The sequence below is a fragment of the Camelus bactrianus genome, chromosome 20, assembly GCF_048773025.1.
Source record: "Camelus bactrianus isolate YW-2024 breed Bactrian camel chromosome 20, ASM4877302v1, whole genome shotgun sequence".
Lineage (NCBI taxonomy): Eukaryota > Metazoa > Chordata > Mammalia > Artiodactyla > Camelidae > Camelus > Camelus bactrianus.
In genome coordinates this window covers 26,118,183-26,132,586 of record NC_133558.1, presented here as the reverse complement: position 1 = coordinate 26,132,586, position 14,404 = coordinate 26,118,183, and the positions used below count along the sequence as shown (strand labels likewise).

Genomic DNA, 14,404 nt, shown 5'->3' with positions numbered 1-14,404 from the left:
AAAATTCCTAGAGGGCATGGACACTTAGGCTTTATCGCCAACTCCCCCTCATCCCTGGGCTCTTTCCACACACACAGCAGGAACTTGATAGAGCGGATGGATTAAATACATTGTAGGGTGTTATTTCCTGAATTCTTGACCCTATCAGTTATAAGACCCACCATCAGTGTGATGACTTTACATTACTCAAACACAAAGGTTGTGTCCTTCTGTGATTGGATAAGTATTCAAAGCAAGAGAATGCGTTAGCTTTGAAATACAGTAAAAAACAGTAAAAAAAAAAAAAAAAAAAAAGATTCTGCTTGTTCTACATTTGGGTTAGTAATATTATCCCCCACCCCAGCCCCATGCCCACCTCTGCTTCCTCCTCCTCCTCCTCTCCATCCTGATGCAGATGCTACCGTCTCCAAGCAGCCTTCCTAACCATCCTCCTCTACCTGAGGTCTCCCAGGTAAACTCAGAGACCTTGGTGTCTACTCTGTGTATAGGACACTTCAACATAAAGTGCCATGAAGTAGTATCTGATATTTGATGTCTTGTATTAATTCATATTTTTTTATACCAATGAGCTTTCCCCCATCTAGATTCAGCCCTATCAGAACAGGAAATACCACCATGTATGCAGCAGGTCCTCTTCCCGAAAGAAAATCATCTAATGGCAGTGGGTGGGGGAGGGGTTATCCAGACAGGAGAGTTATTTACCCCTGAAGTAAATCTTCATGGCAAACCCAATAAACTCAAGACCTTCAACCTTTTCTTAGAGGCCAGTGGAGGTCAAAGACATCCAAACCTTGGCCAGACACGTCCAGAGGTGCCTCAAGTGGCGCTCAGTGAGAGGCAAAGGCACGTGCCTTCACAAACCCGCAGGGTTAAGTGAGACCTTGGCATTCCCCAAAACAAAACGCAGACGTTTTCATTTGTTTGTTTCTACTCCCTGCCCTTTCCAGCAAACAAAAGCTATCTTGCATGTAAAAGGCATGAGACAGCCTTCCTCTCTGTGCCTCTAGGAATGGGACGTTTCCTCTGAGGAAAAGGAGACTTCAGCTCCAGGACTTCAGGCTACAGAAGCCAGGGTTTCCTCTCAGAACCCAGATCACCCCCTTAGAGTTTCAAGCTCTGGCAACAGTCTCCGCGTGGACTCCTCCACTCGAAGTCACCTTTCTTTGACTCTGACATCTCCGTGAGCCGTGCCTCGATTCTCTTTACCAAGCGGGCTTTATTTACCCAGCAGGGCACCTAATGTCTCTCCCCGTCGCCCCCTCCTCAGTCCCCCACCTCCCCTGCACGCTGCACTTCTGTGTATCAGTATCACGTCTTTCCATCCTGTCCCCCCCAGAGGCCCTCTTCATGGCGTTTCAGAACACCGTGAAATCCGACCAGCCTGTCCCCACACTCCTCTCTCTCTCACCTCTTTAATTTCAACCAGCTGGTTCCCCTGTTGGGCGCACCTCCTCCCATCCCCCCATCCTCCTGGCCACTCACCTGCAAGCCTCGCTCCCTTCCCCACAGGTGTGGGTGAGGCACCCCTCCTTAGCATCACACGTTCCTCCCATCAGACAGAGCCGCTTTCTGAATTACAGTCACTCTCACTGAGCTGTGACCTCCTTGAGGTTGGGGACAGTGTCCCACAGCCTCTCAGGAACCCTGCGCCTAGCACAGAATGGGACACACAGCAGACACGCTGGGGCTTCACCAAGGTTCCCACCTCGGGTCTCTGTCCTCCCTCCCAACACACCTTCCACCCCCTTATTTCAGACGAATTCAGCAGTGGTCACTCCAAAATCCTCCCTTCCCATCTCCAGCTTCTTATTTCCAACTACCCACATTTCTACTTAGAAGGGCTGGCACCATGCCCACCAACTTCCTCTCAAACCGCCTTCATCCCCTCCCCCTTCAGACCACCCTGCTTTTTTCTGGGAGTGACACCACAGTCCTGAGGTTCAAAACCACAGAGTCATCATTAACTCTTTCTTTGTCTTGAGAGCTGCTATATCTCAGGCTTTTACATGTATTATCTCATTTGATTCTCACATGAAACCTTCAGAAGTGGCTATTAGCATCCTAGCTTTACAGACAAGGAAACAGGCCCAGAGAGGTCAAGTGACCTGTCCGAGGTCTCAAGTGCAGAACTGACGGGGCTGGGACGAGGGCAGGTTTTGACAGGCTGTGCAAAAGCCCACCAAGCATGTGCACGCACACACACGCTGTTCCCTTCTTTACGTTATAAATTATCCAATCAGTCTCCACGCCCAGTTGAATCTACTTATACATGCTTCCTGTATGGGCCCTTTGATCGCCCATGTGGATGCTCAGGCCCCATTCAGACAGACAGGGCACGGCTGTGTGGTCACAGAGTCGGGAGTGGGGTCCTGGGGGGTTGGGGCATGAGTCCTGCACGTCTGGCTGGAGGCAATGACTTCACCGCTAGCTCCTTCAGTGAGCTGGTACGTGCTCTCAGCTTGGAACCATTTCTTCCAGGCACCATCCTTTCTTACCTGTTGGGTTGCCCTCCAGCCCAGGCTGAGGCTGACCCCTTCCTTCTGGCCTCCATCTGCATCCTTCTCACTCCTCCTTTTGGCCCCAGGCCAAAAGGTTCAACAAGCTACCCTCTAGGAGCACAGCGTGGGTTTCCAGCTTTCTTCCCTCTATTTAGCTCTTTGTTTTCCCACTCTCAGCAAGAGATCTCCTAGGAAAATGCATCCTAAGAGGTTCTCCATGACACAGATCCCAGGGCCCCACTCTGAGTTTCTGGGTGAGAGGATCTCGGGTAAGGACCTAGAGCATTTTAACAAGTTCCCCAGGGGACTGGGATGCAGGTGGTTTCATTCACTCTCCGTTTTCTTCCCAGCTATCTCACCAGCACTTATACAAACCTGTTTTCACAATTCACCCCTTCTTTCCAGAGTTGGGATCAGATTCCCCAGGTTCTCATCCCTAACTGCACAGGAGACTCATGGAGGCATTTTGGAAAATACTGATGCCTAGATCCAACCAGAACCAATTAAAACAAAATCCCTGGGTGGGCAGCTCATCCCTGCTTTTCCCAGGATTGCCCCAGTTTTAATACAGAAAATCCCACATTCCAGGGACTCTCTCAGTCCTGGGAAACCTGGATCAGCTGTTCATGCTACCGGGCTCTGGTATTTGTAAATCTCTCCAGGTGATTCTAATTTGCAGCCAATGGAGAGAGTGTGGAGAAAAGGGAAGCCTCCTACACTGTTGGTGGGAATGTAATTTGGTGCAGCCACTGTGGAGAACAGTATGCAGGTTCCTTAAAAAATTAAAAGAGTTATCATATGATCCAGCAATCCTACTCCTGGGCATATATCCAGAGAAAACTCCAATTAGAAAAGACACATGCACCCCAATGTTCATAGCAGCACCATAATAGCCAAGACATGGTAGCAACCTTAATGTCCACTGGCAGATGAATGGATAAAGATGTGGTATATATATACACAGTGGAATATTACTCAGCCATAAAAAGAATGAAATAATGCCATTTGCGTCAACATGGATGGACCTAGAGATTATCATACTAAGTGAAGTAGGTCAGAGAAAGACAAATATATGATATCACTTCTATGTGGAATCTAAAATAAGATACAAACCAACTCATTTACAAAAAAGGAACAGACTCAGACATAGAAAACAAACTTACGGTTACCAAAGGGGAAATGCAGGGGGGAGAGATAAATTAGTTGGGATTAGCAGATGCAAACTACTATATATAAACAAATAAACAACAAGCCCCTACTGTATAACATGGGGAACTATACTCAATATCTTGTAATAACCTATAAGGGAAAAGAATCTATATAACTGAAATCACTCTGCCATACACCAGAAACTAACACAACATTGTAAATAAACTGTACTTCGATAAAAAAAATAATTCACAGCCACGCTTGCCAAACACCCGGACTCCATCTGGGTCAAGAGACGCCTCCCTCAGTCAGCCAGCTCCCTCCAGCAGTCCCTCCAGGCAGCGCTGACCTGCCTTGTGTTTTCACTCAGCTCAGGTGATCTCAAAATGGGCCCCAGAACAGCAACATCAGTGTCATCTGGGACCCTGTTAAAAAAAAAAAGGTAGGACCAATTCCAAATAATTTGCTGTTCTCTCAGCTACAGAGAGATCCCTTGTGAATCCCTACCCAGAGCCGTGGACATTTACTGACTTGAGTGAAGTGAGGACTAAGGAGTTAACTGGTGGTAGAGGTTTGAGGCTGGGAGGTCAGTCCTAGTGGTGATCAGAGGGGGCTGGGTTTTGATTCAGATGCAACAAACATTTACAGACCACTAACCAACTAAATGGCTTGGTTATGCCATCTCGTTAAACTCAACCCTAATTCTGTCCAGTATATGGTATTGGGGTTTTGTGTAAAACTTTCCTCTTCTGGCTCAAGTTCAGGACCGGTTGAGAAACAGATACATGGAGCAAACAGAGGTCACAGTATCAGCCACATTCCTGATAAAGCTGTGGGAGGACCTGTCTCTCTCTCTGGCCAAACGGACTTCCTAATATTTCACCCGTAAGTGAGGCCAGCTGACACGTCTAGTCCTTGGCATAGAAGGATGACTGTAGACACTCCCGCAGGAGCAGGCTCCCGACCTCATCACCAGAGCTGGCCAGATGCACCCACCCTGCAGGTGGCAGATCCTGGGGAGGGGAGGGAGTGTTTAGCAGGCCCAGCTCATAGCTTCTCCCAGAGTCATTGGTTAGAGATGCCTCGCCTCTTCCCTTGAGGGATTGATGGGGAGGGAGAGGCCAGGGTTCTCCACTCCCTTGTACATTAGAGACACTCACGCCCTAATCCCACCCCCAGAGATGCTGGCCTGGTCTGGGGAGGGAGCCGGGCAGTGATCGTTTATAAAAGCTCCCCAGGTGATGCTAAGGCGCATTAATACTGAGTAACCACACTTGGGAGATCCTCTTCCAGAAAAGAGGAGCCAGGGACGCTCCTCTCTAAGGGCTGGGCTTGCTCCTACTTCACAACCAGGGAAACGAGCCCTCGGGAACTTTGAGCATCTTGCCCTATGCCCAGAGCTCGTTAGAGTCCTACAGATGAGTAATGGCAAGAGAATGAATCAGTTTTCTCCAAATCTCAGGTGGACTTGGAAGTTTGCAGCCAGATTGGAGCCAGCCCAGCTAAACCTGTGGTTCTAGCACCTCCCGGAGGGCTTAGTAAATGCAGCTGACTGGGCCCCACCCCCAGAATCTCTGATTCAGCGGGAGGGCTGTGGAGCTCTGGAAAGAGAAGGGCACAGGCTTCTGAGTTGGGCAGATGTGGGTTCTTGCCACAGTTCTGCCACCAACGGTAAGCATGGCCTTGCCTGGGGTTCACCCAAGCTCTCTGGGGCTCAGTTTCCTCACTGGGCAAATAGCAACCACAGGAATGATAACCTCATGTGTTTTTCATGAGTTGAATCAGGTCGCACAATGCCCCTGGTATGGCGCATGGCATGTAGTGGGAAAGGAGATGAATTGTAGCTGTTGATCATTATTTGTAGACGTTGTTATTCAGGGATGGCTTCTTTGAAAAGACTGGGAGGAGGTTTTGGATGCAGGCAAGAAAACCAAGAGGCAGAACACCAAAGAGAGAGTGTGCCAAGTCTTAAAGGATGCAGGAGGGGAGCCAGGAACAGAGCAGACGCCAGTGCACAGAAGGGACAAGGGAACAGTGTGCAGAGGTGGGGGTCGGCTGCGGATCTGGCTGAGAGACGCTGGGGTTCAGTCACCCAAAATAGAACTCCCTCCTCTCCAAGCTCACAATTCACTTCCCACTCCCCACTCCCTATCTCTCTAGGCCACACTCCACATGCCTCTGTCCAGACTCATTTGTTACAACTGTCCCCCCCCATTGCCCCCCCAACCCCTGCACTAGGGATTCAAGGAATCTTAGCAATGTGTTCAGTTCCAAGTGCGGGAGGAAAAGAAGCAAAATTAAAAGGGGAAAACCCTCTCCCTAGGCCTGGGTCTTGGGATGACTTACCATAGCCTCCCCCGCAAGGTCTTCCTCTTCCCCAAAAGATGGCCATTCTGAGTCAGTATTTTGTTAGAAGTCTCCAGACCAACCAGGGTACCAATGGTCTCCCTGCACCCAACCACAAAGCCCCTTCTGCTGTCTGCCAACCCATGTCCTTTCCCTCTTTCATAACTAGACTCAAAGCGCATCTCTCTGAAGTCTTCCCTGATGAACTTCCCTTGATTGCAAGAGTTCTTTCCCCCATGGGTGCATCCATTCATTCCATACATGTTCACTGAGCATCTGCTCTTGTAACAGAGAAGAACAAACGTGACTCCAGATTGGATCTATTCCTTTAGCTCTAACCCTCAGGCTCTGTTGCCTGTGCTGAGTCATGTTGGCTCTGCACTTTTGTCAAAGAATGTTACCTAGATTCTGAAATACCCAGGATAGCCCATTCTCAAGGCTCTGACCTTTAAAAGTATAACACTTTTCCATTCACATAGAGATAATAAGTTGCAGAACAGAAAATAACAATTGTCTTATTGGAGGTTTATAGGAACACTGTGACCAGATCTACAGGGACAGTTAAAAGAAAAAAGGATTTCTGCACCAAGAAGTTTGCAACAACCAGCCATACTCCCTCCCCTTTTAGTATGAAAGAAGCCTGAATTCTAACTTGGGTACATGGTTCTTTAGGGTGCTGGTCTGTCATCATCTCGGTCTGCTGGCTTTCTGAATTAAGTTGCTAGTCGTTGCCCCAAAACCTCATCTCTCAACTTATTGACTTGTCCTGCCGCAAGCAGTCCAAGCTAGGACTCAGTCTGTAACAGTCTGTGACTAGGCACTGTGCCAGGCAGTAGGGATTCTGATACAAAAAAGACACAGTGCCTGCCCTCCTGCAGCCTGCAGAAGAGAGCACTAGAGTTGGAGCTCCTACAGTCAGTCGTAAGGAGAGAACAAGGTCCCCTGGCATGTTCTTCAAGTTCATGCTCATGCTCTTCAGTCCTTTTTTTTTCCTTCCAAACATGAGAAGAGACCTCCCAGCCTCTGATGAGATGCACCAAATCTTTGCCCTCTTTGTCTTGCACACACAAACCACACCACAAAAAAAAAACAAAAAAAAACACACCTGTATCAGACACAGATAACACACTCCATGGTTCCATGTTGCTTTCCTATAGACTTGAGACTCAGCACATGTCATCTTCAGTAACTGACTCAGCCCTTCTATCTGGTATCTTAAGGACTATCTCAAGCAACACTGGTTGACCTGCTTGGATGTACCAGGCACAGGAGATAAGAGGTGAATAAGATCTTTCTGAACACCTAGAGATGACAATGTAACTGAGTGGGACCCTATGGGGCCTTCCCAGGACCCTGTTATGTCCCCCTTCACGTCCTCCACCTGCCATTTGTCTGTAGAAAACTTTGTCTCCTAGGCTTCCCTGAGTTCCAGAGAGTACACTGAGTCAGAGAAGTGAGAAAATACGGAAAGAAAGGAAAACAGTCAAGCAAGACAAAAAGTAATAGTTTAGCCATCAAAGTCAAGGAAGTTTAGTTCCTTCTCAAGGGCTCTAGGTAATATTCTGAGCCATGTCCTTTGAGCTGGTTTGCAGAGACTGAAACCCCCACCAGGTGGAAGAACTTAACTGCATGCTGCCCACAAGCATGGAGACCCCAGACTCTTTGGAACCAGAAGGTTGATGATGTTGACTCCCCCCGATCTCACCACCAGCCAATCAGAAGAATCTGCTAGCTGATCACGCACCCCACAACCCTTCTCCCCTTCTCCCTCACCCTATCTTTAAACACCTTCTCTTGAAAGCCTCTGAGGAATTTAGGCCTTTTAAGCACTAGTTTCCCTGGACTCCTTGCTTGGTGCCCTGCAATAAATCCTGCACTTTCCTTCACCACAACCTGGTGTCAGGAGATTGGCTTTACCACAAGCGGGCAAGCAGACCCAAGTTTGGTTTGGTAACAACAGTCTAGTGGGAGAGCCAGGCACATAATCAGATAGTCATAGTATAATATGGGAGGCACACAGGTAAGGCACTGCGATGTGAGTGGAGAGGGGCATCTGATACAGCCTGGTTGTTGACCAGGAGGACACCAGGGGAGGCTTCCTGGAGGAGGCAGTGAAGAGAAGCAGTAAATATGAAATTGTGCCTATGCAGTGGCTTGGCTCCTGCCATTTCAGTTTCTCTTAATCATGTCTCATGACTGTGCTCCCTTCTCTTCCTTCTCAGGATGCCCCAGGCAATGGGGATTTTGGGAAAATGAATCCATGTGCATGTGGTATGACTGTGGGTGGATTTTCTTCCCCCTCCTTTTACTTAAAGTTAACATGATAACACCAATAACTGATTATGTAAGAAGAGCTAAATATATAAAGCAAAAGGTTATTTCCGCTGGCTATTTTTAAGTGGTGCCCAGATACCCGCCTTGGCCTTTCAACTCCTGTGCAACTGAAGGCCAGGGCTGAATTTTCAAATGTTGCACCACGATCCTTCAGAGCTGGAAAACAGCTCCTGGCAGATAGAAAAGGGCAGGGCTGCAGCTGACTTGAGCGCTGAGTCAGGGCTGTACCAGGCTCTGCACAAAGCAGCTACAGCTGCAAGTCAAAGGCCTCTTTAACGAGGGAAGCCTAGCGGGGAGGCGGCTGTCACACCCCTTCTCGTCATGCAGTCATCCCCACAGGTAGTGAGGATCATCGTTCCTGTCCAGACTGAATGAGCACAGAAAGAGGAACGCTGTGAAGACGTTAAAGCTGCCACTAAGGACCTCTAAGACCTTGGGGAAATTAACTTCCTTAAGCCTCACCGTCTTCATCTGTCAAGAGAGAATATGACTGACACCCCCATCAGGTAGGCACAAGGAGTAACTGGCAACTCAGGAATAATACCGCGTGTCTGATACACAGTATTTTACAAGGAAAATATTAAAATATTTCCCAATACACTTTGCCTCTGGGAAATCCAGGTTTTTGGGGGTTTTTGTTTGTTTGTTTGTTTGTTTGTTTTTCCCTTTCTCCTGTACCCTTCTAACATCAGTGCTAAGCCACAGCCTTATTTTCTCTGGTCAAAGAAGACCACCTCAAAACAAAAAGGTCAGTAGAGCAGGGAACGGTCGCTAAGAGGCAATGTTGTTTTCTCTGGACAGACGAGGAAACAGAAAACCTTTCCAGGACTAGGAAGCAAAGGGGGCCAGGATTCCACTCTCTTCCACACCTAGGGGAGGGACATCATTAGAAAGGACCCGATGACTTGGAGAATCCCAGAACAGGGAATCACACCTGGGGAAATGCCACGCCCCTTGGAGAAGCCCTGCCTTCAGCTGGGCTCAGAGCAACACAGCCCTGCCAGGGGCAGGTTAGCAAGGACTGGGGCCTGTCCTCAGGCCCACCCATCCAAAGCCTTACATCCAGGCAACAGCCAGACACTCAGGCCCTCCAGGGGCAGCAGGTGTTCTAGGAGAGCCAGGGGGCCTGAGGAAGACCAGGCTTCAGCAGAGGGTGCCAGGTCCCACGTCAAAAGCCCCGGGCACAAGACCAGACCTGGCCCCTTCAGTAGATTTCAGTACAGGGGACAGGGAGGCAGAGGGAACACAGGACATGTCAGGGGACATCAGCAGGGGCCCTGTGGCCCCCCAGGCCCTCCCTGACAGCCTGAAGAAAGCTGGAGTTTCCCAGCAAGCAGACCTCAAGGGGAGGGGAGGGTGGTCCCAGGGAGATGCTTCACAGGGAGTCTGAATCCTGACTTCACTGGACCGTGAGCCACTGTCTCACATCAGAAGAGACTAAAGGACCTTTATTTACCAAGCTAAGATTTTTATTGCAAGTTATCAATTACAGCAAGTAATTACTTTCTCCGGATCTTCCGGGCAGGGATGTAAGCAGCAGGCTGTATTTATGCAGTGGGTTCTGAGCCCCACTCCTAGTATACCTCTTCCTGGTGTGAAGCTGTCACTTTTTGTTCCATCAGCATTGAGGTGACAATCTCAATTGTCCTGCATTAGGTAGAAGGTTGTTTTGGTGACCTTTGCATAATTTTGAAAATCTGCAATTCCAAACCTGGGAATCCTGTTCACCACCCACCTCCTGAGAAGGTGGTGATGTGCACGCAGTATGATTTGATTTCAAAGCTAGCGACAACTCTCTTGTCCCTCAAATACACCCACCTTTTTCCTCACTGCTTGAAATTCCACTTAAGTTGTGCTGTTTTGGCTTTAGACTTTGATTCTATGTTAAAATCCGTTATCAGCCTTTTCAAGTGCAGAGATTACATAACACATTCATATACTTTATCCACTTGGTTTTCACAATAGCCCTGTGAGGTAGGAGAGTGGCACTGTCTCCTTTTGGGAAAAGAAATACAGAGGAAAGACTGATTTGGGAGCTAGAGAGGCTGGGTTTGAGCCCCAGCTGTAACTCATTCACTGTGTGACCTTGAACAGGAATGCACCTTCTCGGAACTTCATTTTTCTCCTTACAGAGGATTACAATTTTACTTTACAGAGTGGTTGCCAGGATTAGAATATTTTCATTCATTCATTCATCCGTCCATTCACCCATTCATCATTTATTTATTCTACAAATATTTTTTCTCCAGCACATGTTGACTTGTATATGTATTCACCAGCCATTTCAGCCATTTTCAAGTCTTCAGTAAATATTAGCTGCTATCATCACCATCATCATAGCTAAATAGGTTATTCTCAGATTGACACAGAGGGAAGGAAGTTGAGGACAAGAGCGAAAAACAGTCCTAGGAGAGCTGAGGGAGCCTGGTGCGGAGAGGAGAGGAAGAAACAGAGGGGAGGGGAGAGTCGCAGCCTCTGGGACTCAGGCGTCACCTGGAGTTTTTAACCCTCTCCTATTATCCTGTGCAAGTGTCATCAAGCCCTCCCTCCTCACTCAGGTTTAATTCTGAGGAGTTTGTTCAGCCCTTTCCTCACCAAGGGGACAGCAGAGGAAGGGGCACCAGGGTACTTGCCCCCTTAGCACCTGCCTTGCCTGTCCAGATAGGTCGTGAAGGGCCGCTCAGCTGCCTGCCCACTTCCTGTCCGCGTGGCCTTGGCGTTCAGCACAGTGGTTACAGCCAGAACTCAGGAGGCAGGCTGCCTGACTGCAGATCCTAGCACCACTGCTCATGGGCTGTGTTATCTCTGGCAAGTTACTTTACCTCCCTGTGTCTCTGCTTCCCCATCTGAACATGTGAATAATGGTAATTTGTGTCATAAAGTGACTGTGGGGATTCAGTTAGTGGCCACGAAAACAGTGATTAGGGTCCTGCCTGGCCCCTAGCAAGTGCTGTGTGAGTAGCAATAATTGCACACCTTCTCAATGAGGTTTTCCATGATTATTTAAAATAACCCCTCTTTCAACACCGTCTACTCCCTCCTGCCTCCTCATTTTCCACATAGACTTATCACCATGCAAGATGCTATATACTTTTCTTATTTATTATCTCTCTCTCCCTGAGACATTTCCATCCATCATTCATTGTGTATCCACAGTGACTAGAATGACTGCCCAACACATAGTGGACCCTCGTAATAAAGAATGAATACGGGCAACTTTTCTTACTAACTGTTTAACTTTAGGCAGGTTATGTACCTCCACATGCCTCAATTTATTCATTAAGAAAATGGAATTGATGTGAGGATTAAATGAAATAACATTTGTGAAGATGCCCACTCCAGCCCTCGGTACACAGTGGAAGGATTCCGGCCAATCTGGGAGGACCAGTCTCAGCCTGACTCGGGCAGGGCCTGCAACAGTTAATCCCCGAATCTCTTCTCTCATCAAGTCTGGACCGCAGGGCCACTGGCAACTGTCCAGGTGGAGGATAAATGTCAGAGGTGGGTGCCTGTGGAGCTGCCCTGGTCCTGATGTGGGGTCTTGACCTGGGCAGCTGGAGTCTCCCCCTGCCCCCTCCTGCTAGGAGACACTGCCTGGGCCTGGAGCTTTTCGGGCGCAGGAGCTGAACGGTGGGAACCTCCGCCTGCCTGGGTCCCACGCCACATCCTGGCCTTGGGGGAGGTGGGCCAAGGCCCTGCTTCCCAGCCATTCCCAGGCGGCCTGCTCTCCTGCAGGCCCAGCTGGGCTGACTGAACCAGAGGGCCATGGGGGCAGGTCTGTCCCTCAGCATTGCCTTGTCCCGTAATCACGAGGAGGAAGACACAGCCCTCAGCACAAGGAGGGTCTGCATTCAGAGCCCAGCTCTGTCAGCTCTGAACCCTACCTGCCTTCCCAGCCCGAGGGAGGGAGGGTGTTCAAAGGCAGAGAAGCCTCGTGCAGTCAAGTCACAGAGAGGACACGCAGAAGAGCTGACTCCAAACAGAGTCTTCTCCTATTTCTCCTAATTCTCCAGCTTTCCAGAAACTCCCTCAAGAGCCCATCCCTTGCCAAGACTGATCCAGAAAGAGAAGGAAACAAATGAATACACTGAGCATGGTTGGTGAAGACGAATAAACAAAACTGGGCATTTATCCCATGGGTTCATTCATTCCACAGTCACGGATGGAAGTCCCACTCTGGGCCAGGCACTGAATGCCGCACGGATGTGGCCATGAATCTAACACAGATCTGGTCATTAAAAACAGTCGATCGGGGAAGGGGGAGCCACGGGAAGGCAATTTGGGGAGGGGGCAGAGCTGCACAGGGCACTGTGTGAGTAGAGGGGGAGGGTCTCTAGCATGGCCCGGGGAAGGAGGGAAAGCCAGGAATCTGGAAGGGAAATACCCACGTGCTTCTGGCAGGCACCGTCTTGGGGGAGAACACAGAAGCTAATGAATGGAGAAACAGCAGCCCCCATCAAGGGGCCAGCTCAGAACCACTTGGGGGGACCCTGGCCTCAGCTCCCATCCTCCCAGTCGTCAGAACCTTTCACCAGAAAGTAAGCCCCCTGAGGGCAAGGACATGGTCAGGCTGCACCCTCAAAGCTTAGAAGAGTGACAAATGCATGGGAGGCACTCAGCCTCTGGTGCATAAATAAACCCCCTGAGGGTGAGCTCATGACTGACCCCCAGGAGCCCTTGGCATTCGTGAAAGGTGACACTGCCCAATTTCCTCTCGATAAGCATAAAAAGCATCATGTACTATAACCCTCTAACTGGTGCCCAACAGGCATCTCCTTAGCCTCCAGCATGAGCGTCCTTCACAGGCACAAACAAGGGGGGGGGGTTATTTCATCTCCCAAAGTGCCCCAACTTCCCCCACAGTCACACTCCTTCCATAAGCCCCGGGGCATGGCTGTGAGCGCCATGTACCACTGTGGACTGAGGCCAAAAGGAGCAGATGGTTTGGCACCAGCGTCTTCACCTTGGCCTCTACAGAAGAACATCACAGTACTGTCACCCACACCCAGTCCTGGGCTCCCCGCAGGCCCATCTCAAAAGTCAAAAAATATCTGCCACCAACTGTCGGTTATTTGGGCAGTGACGCCAGATTTGGAGAGCTGCTACAACCACCTCCTCCCCAGGGATCTCCTCCCTCGCCTGGCCAAGCAAACACTCATCATGTCTTTGTTATTTCTCCCCAGTATCTTTTCAGGGAGCCAGATACCTAGCCAGCAGGCAGAATGGACCAAGATGGATGTCCGTGGGGAAGGAAGCCAGGTTCACTGAGCCAGGCATGCCTTATCCAATATTTACCAACACACATATCCCTTCCAGACACACATTATATGTGAGTCTCATCCCCATTTCCTATTAGAAACAAGATGTACAAAAGCTAAATAATTTGCCCTGGACCATTTAGCAGTGGTAGAGCAGGACTGGGTCTCTCTCCTACTGCACTCGGCCCAAGAGGCGCCAGGACCACAGAGTGCAGTGCCCAGGCCGTGAGCTGCAAGAGAAGCCCACTTCCAAGGGGACGTGTGAATCCGCCATGGCCACAGGGCACGCACACCTGGGAGAGGAGGTGCGGGCCGGCACCTGCTGCACCTGTGCTCCTGCACCTCCCAGAGGCCCAGTTCCAATTCCCACCTGCCGAGCGACACCATGTCAGGGAGTGGTGCTGGTGGGGGCCCAGCATCTTCTCCTGGGTACCACAGAGAAGAGTGTGGGCGAGGGAGGGGTGGACTAGGCTGCTTCTACCCCAATACGTTTAACTACACTGCCCTCAAGGAAGGACATCCTTTAAAAATGCGCACCAGGACTCTGCATCGGGGGAGCAGCATCCCTGGCCAGGGCTCCCCTGTAACAGGTGAGCCCCTGGGTCCAGTTGAAGCCATCCCCAGGTCACTTCTCACCACTGTCCTCCACTAGCCAGGCAGTCAGAATAACCTGGTTCTGAAGGAGAAGACTGGAAAATTCCAGGCTCCTGTAGCTGCCTCTGCTATTTTCCCCCAGTGGGCCCGGCTCCATACTCTGTCCATTCAGAACGCACCCTGGGAGGGAGGGGGGAGCCGATATTCACACTCTGGGCCCTACCT

At 49.8% G+C, this 14,404-nt stretch overlaps 1 protein-coding gene and 1 long non-coding RNA gene across 4 annotated transcripts in view; one reads left to right on the top strand and one right to left on the bottom strand.

Moving 5' to 3' along the window:
• DAAM2 (dishevelled associated activator of morphogenesis 2) overlaps positions 1-14,404 on the bottom strand; it is a 128,377-nt gene that overhangs the window by 59,629 nt on the left and 54,344 nt on the right. The gene's annotated exons all lie outside the window — the stretch shown is intronic.
• LOC123613931 (uncharacterized) lies at positions 7,975-13,663 on the top strand. The gene is made up of 3 exons (XR_006721371.2): positions 7,975-8,833; positions 11,571-11,828; positions 12,341-13,663. It is a non-coding gene; the product is annotated as an uncharacterized LOC123613931 (long non-coding RNA).